This window comes from Pipistrellus hanaki, assembly GCF_964339955.1.
Source record: "Pipistrellus hanaki genome assembly, chromosome: 7".
NCBI lineage: Eukaryota > Metazoa > Chordata > Mammalia > Chiroptera > Vespertilionidae > Pipistrellus > Pipistrellus hanaki.
Window position 1 is genome coordinate 61261986 of NC_140509.1, and position 7776 is coordinate 61269761.

Here is a 7776-nt window from a genome sequence, read left to right on the forward strand (position 1 = left end):
AGCAGCATAATGTCAATTAACATAAAGAGTCTGTAAGCCACAGAAGCCTTGACAAAGATGTGAATGGATGTCTTGAGACATTCTCCCTCACCCCTTAGGTAAAAGCAAAGCTTGTGAAACCTCCCACATAAAACAAGACATAACAAAGTAATACCTACAAAATAGCTCCCTGGCCATGACACTTCCACTTCCGATATTTTGTACTCTTCATTTTAAGGAGACCCAAAATTTTTCATGGTGCTTCCCATGCTATTTCTTTGTAAAGAACATCATGATAACTCATGACTTCATCAATTAAAGGAATATTTTGAAAAACTAGAAGAGACTCTGGAGTATGTCTCTTCAGTAAAAATACAATGGGACTAGTCATCTGTTAGGTTTCAAATGTTTAGCCTGTGTATCATTTCTGTATTTTAAGTAAATAAGATAAGCAGTGTCTCAGGTACTGTTGTTGATAAATAAATTAGCTTATGTTATATCAATAGATTTTGTTTCTTGAGCACCAAATTATTATTGTTTTATGTCAAATAAAAATAACATATATGAGTGTTTATTAAACAATAAGTATCATGCTAACGGTTCTGTTTGCATTAAACCCCCTTTCTACCCAATGATTATACAAGTTAAATATATTTCTACTTTTCAGATACAGAAACTGAGACTTAAAAAATTCACATATCTTCCCTTTACCTTCTTCAATACTCTCACCTTTTGTATGTCTCTTTTGCTGGTCTTTTACTTCTACCCTGCCCTTCAAAGCAGTTGTTTCCCAAACTCTCTTATCTTTCCCCCACTATAGTCTCCATGAAAAATTTGATTTATACTATGCTTTTCTATAAGTTTGGGTAAAATGACATAAAATGCTAATTATACAATCAAGGGCAGAAGCCAGTGATAGCTAAAGGAATACTTCAAAAGGGATCTTAAACATTTTGCTCATATTTTAAATGATTTTTTAAATAAAAAAAATGAAATGGAAAATAATCACAACACTGCATTTTGTTCAATTAACCAATTATATGGAATCACTAGTTCCTGTGCCCTTTGACAGTAAAAAAATACACACACAACTATATCATATATATTTGTGACCTCAGGAATTATATAGCCATTGATATAGAATAGGCATTTAGTAAGCATTCAAGAAATAAAGCCAGTATTATTTTCTCTCATTAAATCCAATATTTCAACTATAAGAAGACCTATCAGTTTCATTTATACTTTTCAGAATTTTTGAAAAGTATATATAAGTACAAACTCTGCTTGCTAACCAAAAAAGCATACATTTATGCATTCTATTTACATCGCACTTTGTTCTGCAGTCTTAATATATGTAGTCTAATGATCCTTCCTGTGAGTCACTTTTGATAACTGAGAGTTATATATAACATCATGATGACATGCTTATGGTCTTGGATTTTTGGACACTTTAGGATGAACATTATAATGAACTTGAGGTTTATTAAAGAGTTATTGCTTATCATGGTAAGATATATTTGAAGTTCCTTGTATTCCATGAAATTAAGATTTTGGCCTTTATCCTTGTAGATGGTATTCAGACACTGCATTTTTAAACATTTTAAACCACTAAAATGTAATAATATTTTTGTTTGAGAAAAATACTGAAAATATTTTGTAAGGAAAAGGTAGAATAAATGGAAGGAAAACAAAAAGTAGGGCAAAAATAGAAGTTACTACTTACATAATAACCAGGTAAGGGATGATGAGACTCTCAAACTGAGATAGCAAGGATGAAGTGAGAAGGACATATTGGAAAGGTATTAAAAAATATGAAATTAATAGAAGTTGGTGCCTTGTTGGTGGCATAGGAGAGGTTTAAATATATTGATTAAAGAGGACATATAAAGTCCCTAAAGCAAGTTTCCCTGTGGATCTGGGTGAAAGAATCATTAGGAGAACAAGCCTGTTGATTCCTTTACTTCCCATTTTCCTTAACTTCAAAAACACAGGGTGGGGCAAAAGTAGGTTTACAGTTATAAATAGGTGAAACATAGAGTTTATCCTTGTATCATTATTTATTAATTATTGTATTATTTTCCATATGAACTACTGTCACTTTTTTTCCCTTGAATCTGACAAATAATTAAAATTATATTATCTGTATGCATTGCTATAATTACTGCATGTCTTTCATTGTGTGTTCTATTGTTGTCTTTATATTTCTTTTGCTTTTTAGGAAGACTTGTATTCATCTTCTTGTAATAGTTGTTTTCTATATTCATACCTGTATATATGTCCTTAGTTTTAATTTTTTTCTTAGTCATTTATGGTTTGATTTTTCATTTTTATGTAATATACTTTGGCTCTTATTTAGTATCTTAGAGGCAATCAAATAATTTCTATTTCTTCCCATTTTTCTTTTATTTTCTTATTTCTTGGTTTATATATTATTTCTGCATGTTTACCTATTATATTTAAAACTAGAGGACAGGTGCACAAATTTGTGCACTAGTGGGGTCCCTTGGCCTGGCTTGCAGGATTGGGGTATAACTGGCTCTCCAACATCCTTTGAGGGGTCCTGGATTGAGAGAGGGTGCAGGCCAGGCTGAGGGACCCAACCAGTGCATGATTGGGGTTGGGGAGAGATGTGGCAAGTTGGCCAGCCAAGGAGGGACTTAGGGAGGACTCCAGGGCATTTTTGGCCTGTCTCACTCAGTCCTGATCGGCCAGACCCCAGCAGCAAGCTAACCTATGGGTAGGAGTGTCTTCCCCTTGGTGGTCAGTGCACATCATAGTGACTGGTTGATTGGCTGACTGTCTGCATCCTGGTGGTCAGTGCATGCCATAGCGAGCAGTTGAGCAGCCTTAGCATATCATTAACATGTTATGCTTTTATTGGTTGAATGGCTGACTGGAAGACTAAACACTTAGCATATTAGGCTTTTATTATATAGAATGAGGTATAATTAATTTTTAACACAGATTTTTTAGTTGAAATTTCCCCAATCTTCTCGCTGGATAAACCCATTCTTTAGTAGATTTCTCAAGGGCATACTTAGAAGATTCTCAGATTGTATAAATCATTGTTTTAGCATTCATGTTTTGCATGATAACTTTATATTTTGCCAAGAAAATTCTGTCTGAGGTTGTGGTAGTTTATTTTTTATATTACTCTTTAATTGAAGATAAGCAAATTTACTGCTTTTTGAAAATCTAATCTCAGATATTAGACAGATGGAGATAGGGAAAGAAGAAACTTTATTTTATTTCTGTTTATTTCATTACTAAGTTTTGTTTTGTGTGCTATCAGTAATTTATTTTTAACCTCCACTATCCCCACTGAAAGATGTTGAGATAAATGCTACTGCTAATCTTTGGGGATTATTATTATTTGTTGTTTTCCCCCCTGAAATATCCTTTTAACCTGCATAGAAGAATTCTACTTGAAACAGAATTTTTAGAAGCATTTCATGTGGAGAGTGGCTACAGCGTTTGGACAGGTTCAAGTCTCAGACTAATGAGAGGGCATGGTCCTCTCATGGCAAAGCCACATGCAGGTCCCAGCTTGGAGGGCAAAGCCCTCCCAGCACAATTATAGCCAAAGTCCATGGTTGTAAGCTTCATCTATGGTCTGAACTTGTGGTCCCAGGTGGCTGAGTGATGTGGGCTGCGGGAGGTGCAACAAGTGCTGCCAAACAAAGCTTGATAGAGTTCTCAGGTGCATGTAACTGAGTAGATTAAATCCACGAGAACATTGTAAATATCTTGACCACACCCTTACTTTGCATCATGAGATCTGACTATAAAATAAGACTCAGGTTACAGGCTGTGGCACTGTCTCTCCACCTGAGAGACAGTATTGTCTTGTCTGTCTTCTTTAATCCATCACCACCCTTCCTCAGGTTCACCTGTAGCCGGGCTGAGTGCGGTTCAATTTCACTTTCAGCTAAGTCATCACAATATCACAGTCATTTATGCTTTTTACTTAAAAAAAAAAAAAATCTCCTGATTAACTGTTATAAGAAAAGTTTAAAAACATACTCTTTTTGTGATTTTCCCCCCAGAAAATCATCAATAATTTCTATAGGAGACCATTTCCCCCCCATAATGATGTGCATGTATCATTTCTTATAATTAAATTTAAAATTTTACTTTTTTCCATCCTAAAGATGATTAAGAGAAAATAATAATTCTAAGTTCTGCAAATGTTTAGTAAAATGTTATAAAATCTAAGATATGGGCTGATAAACTTTTTTTTTTATAGATTTTAAAAAATAAAATTGAAATCTACGCATTATTTCAGACAATTATGATGTTATCTATTTCTTGAGAAATGTATAGTAAGTTCCAATGCTATATGTCAGGTGTTGTTCTAAATACATGGCGCATGGAATTAAATAATGTAGAGAAGACTCTTGCTCTCAAGAGGAGAACAGAGATTAGAGAGACAGATAGTTTGATGGGCAGATAAACTAAAATATATCAGACTGTGGTAAACATTTTATTTAAGAACTAAAACAAGGTGTAATGGGATAACTAGTGGCCAGTTTAGATTGGATGGGCATGGCAAAGGCCATTTTAGGAAATGAAAAAAGCCTAATAAAAACTGAAAGATGGTAAGTATTGGCACCAAAAGGTTGAATATAAAGAGTCTTCTTTTTCTTTTTTTTGTAAAGTGTTGGTCTTTTAAAAAATATTAACACCAATTTACAGGGTGTTAGCATCTGTGTGGCTAATATTTGAGAATAATTTGAAAATATACTGATCTAAAGTACTTCATTGACTGAATGATTTGAAAATAGAAAACTCAATTCTTTTGGTTATGAACACTCCTGTACTGAAGAGCAGCCTGGGGATGTGGTTTCATGGAAATCTCTCTCCTTTGGAAAGAAATACTTCCCAATGGATAACATTGCGGCACTGACAGCTGGGTAACTCTCTAGTTTAATGAAAGGAAGTGCTCAAGCAAAGAAAAGACGGTGTCTGCCTCTGCATCTTCCAAATGGTTTTTGAGTCTTAATGTGCAAAGAGACGATAAGGTATCTGTGCTGCATGCAACTGTTAAGGTCTTCTGAAGTACCTTGTCTTCCTTACCATGTTTACAAAATACCATGGGAAACCATCTGCCACAGGGAGAAGAGAAAAACTCTTCTCCTCAAATTAAGCCCAACTTTGCATGATCCAGTATTTGAATGTGCGTATATTCTAATCAGAAAGAATTATATAATTCCGTGTGATATGGATAATTGTATCCTTTCCACCAGCTGTTCCCTCTGCCTGTTGCACTCTGTCACCAGAATTCCACATGATTACTCCTTCACCTTCTTCAGAATTTGTCACTCTTTTTTAAAATCATCTCCTCCTTCCCCCAAACTCCTCAAGTCTGATTCCCTTTCCCTTGTCTCTTATTCACTGATTTTATAAAAATGATATTATATTAGCTAAGAGGGAGCAACCATGGTGTGAACATAGTGCTGGCTAGCTAAGGTTGTTAGTCAGTAGTACGGTAATTACCAGAGTAAAGGTAAAGAGGGACATATAGATGGTGATGGAAGATGATTTGACTTTGGGTGGTGGGAACACAATGCAATATACTAATATGTACCACAGATATGTACATGTGAAACATAGCCTTATTAACCAATGTCACTCCAATAAATTTAAAGCTTAAAAAATCTGCCCAGTTGGTGTGGTTCAATGGTTGAGCATTGATGCAGAAACCAGGAGATTATGGTTTGACTCCCAGTTAAGGCTCATGCCTGGGTTGTGGGCTCAATCCCCAGAAGGGGGATTGCATGAAGCAGCCAGTCCATGATGTTTCTCTTTCATTGATGTTTCTATCTCTCTATTTCTCTCCCTTTCTATCTCTCTAAAAATCAATTAAAAAAAACCACATGCTAAAAAAATTGAAACCTAACGTGCAAAATATTTAAAGTATTTTAAAAATCAAATTTCATTTTAATTTTGGCACCTTCTAAGTTTTGCAATTTTATGCTTAAGAAGCGCCAAAGTAAAATAACTTGCTCTTGAATCTTTTTAAATAGTATACTTGAAAAACAAAACCCCAAACTGTGAATACATGTATGAATATTATCCTTCTTAATTATTTCAAGAATATGTAGCTGTACCTGTTTTTACATTATTTTTCCTCTATATATTCAGTCCTTTGACCCCTTACCTAGATGCCATCAATTTTCCTGAGATCAACAGTTTCCTAAGGAAGGTAAAAATTGGCCCCAGTTTAAATGACATGGAGTAGAATACAGTTTGAGTAACATGTTTGTTTTCCAGTGACATAATAACCCATTTTTAAATCTTTGGCACAAAAGATGACTGAATTATGTGAGATATAAATAGGAAAATTCATTGACATATAAAAAAAAAAAAAGGTGTCCCTATTATAAAAGGAACAAAACTGGTACCTTTAGTTCTTTTAAACTAATCTCAAATAATATTCAATAAATATAGATAATAAATATATTTTGGTATATTACAGAAATATATGTAATATTTCTATATATTTTATCAATATAAATATAGTAGATGAAATTATCTACTTATCTATCTAATCTACAAAACTGTAGATTTTAATTTCCCTATTAAGAATAATAGATTAAATAGAATGTATATATTACTATATATGCATGTATATATTCTGTAGAACGTACTATTTTTAACAGGTGAATAAAATCTATACCACTGTAGATTTTAAGTGTTTGTGATTCTATTAAGTTTTCACTTTATTTTATTTATTTATTTTTCTTTTTTTGACAGACAACTGTTTAGTTTTTATTTCATAATCATAAACTTAACTGCAATCCAGTTAGAGTGGGAAGGGGTAAGGAAATGATGGAACCCAATAAATGGCAAGAGCACAAAGATTATGGAACATTCCAAGCAAATTGGGGTGAAGGGGTGCTCAAGTCAACTTTATTAGAGTTGTCCACAGTCAGCAATGGTGATCTTCTTGCTGGTCTTGCCATTCCTGGACCCAAAGCGCTCCATAGCCGTCACAAGACCCATGCCTTCTTTCACCTGGCTGAAGACCATGTGCTTGCCTCCCAACCATTCGGTCTTGGCAGTGCAGATGAAAAACTGGGAGTCATTTGTGTTAGGCCCAGCATTTGCCATGGACAGGATGCCAGGGCCTGTATGTTTCAGGATGAAGTTCTCGTCCTCAAATTTCTCCCCATAGATGGACTTGCTGCCTGTGCCATGTAGCATGTGAAATCACCACCTGGCACATAAAATCCCGGAATAATTTTGTGAAAGCAGAAACCTTTATAACCAAATCCTCTCTCCCCAGTGCTCAGAGCACGGACGATTTCTGCTGTCTTTGGAACTTTGTCTGCAAACAGCTCAAAGGAGACACGGCCCAAGGGCTCGCCGTCAAAGGCGATGTGGAAGAACACGGTAGGGTTCACCATGGCTAGTCACGGGCGGCTTCAGGGTGGTGGCATCTGCAAAGCCAAGTTTTCACTTTATATATTTGTAAGATGCAGTTGTATCTTTAAATAAATTATAGTGTATCATCTCCTTTTATCTTATTATTTGTTTCTTCTGTTTTGTTATTGTTTATTTATTTATTATTTTTTTGTTAATCCTCACTCGAGGATACTTTTCCATTGATTTTTAGACAGAGTGGAAGAGAGAGGGAAAGATAGAGAGAAACATCCTTGTGCGAGAAATACATTGATTGATTGCCTCCTGCAGGAGCCCAACCAGGACTGGGCCAGGGAGGAGCCTGCAACCAAGGTACGGGTTTTTGACTGGTACCCAAGCTGGCTAGGGCCCTTTTGTTTTGTTTTTATTTCA

At 35.0% G+C, this 7776-nt stretch overlaps 1 pseudogene across 1 annotated transcript; it reads right to left on the minus strand.

Moving 5' to 3' along the window:
• Nucleotides 1–6875: 6875 nt before the first annotated feature.
• On the minus strand, nucleotides 6876–7388 carry LOC311625233 (peptidyl-prolyl cis-trans isomerase A-like; annotated as a pseudogene). Its single transcript has one exon. The product of its transcript is annotated as a peptidyl-prolyl cis-trans isomerase A-like (transcript).
• Nucleotides 7389–7776: the final 388 nt, after the last annotated feature.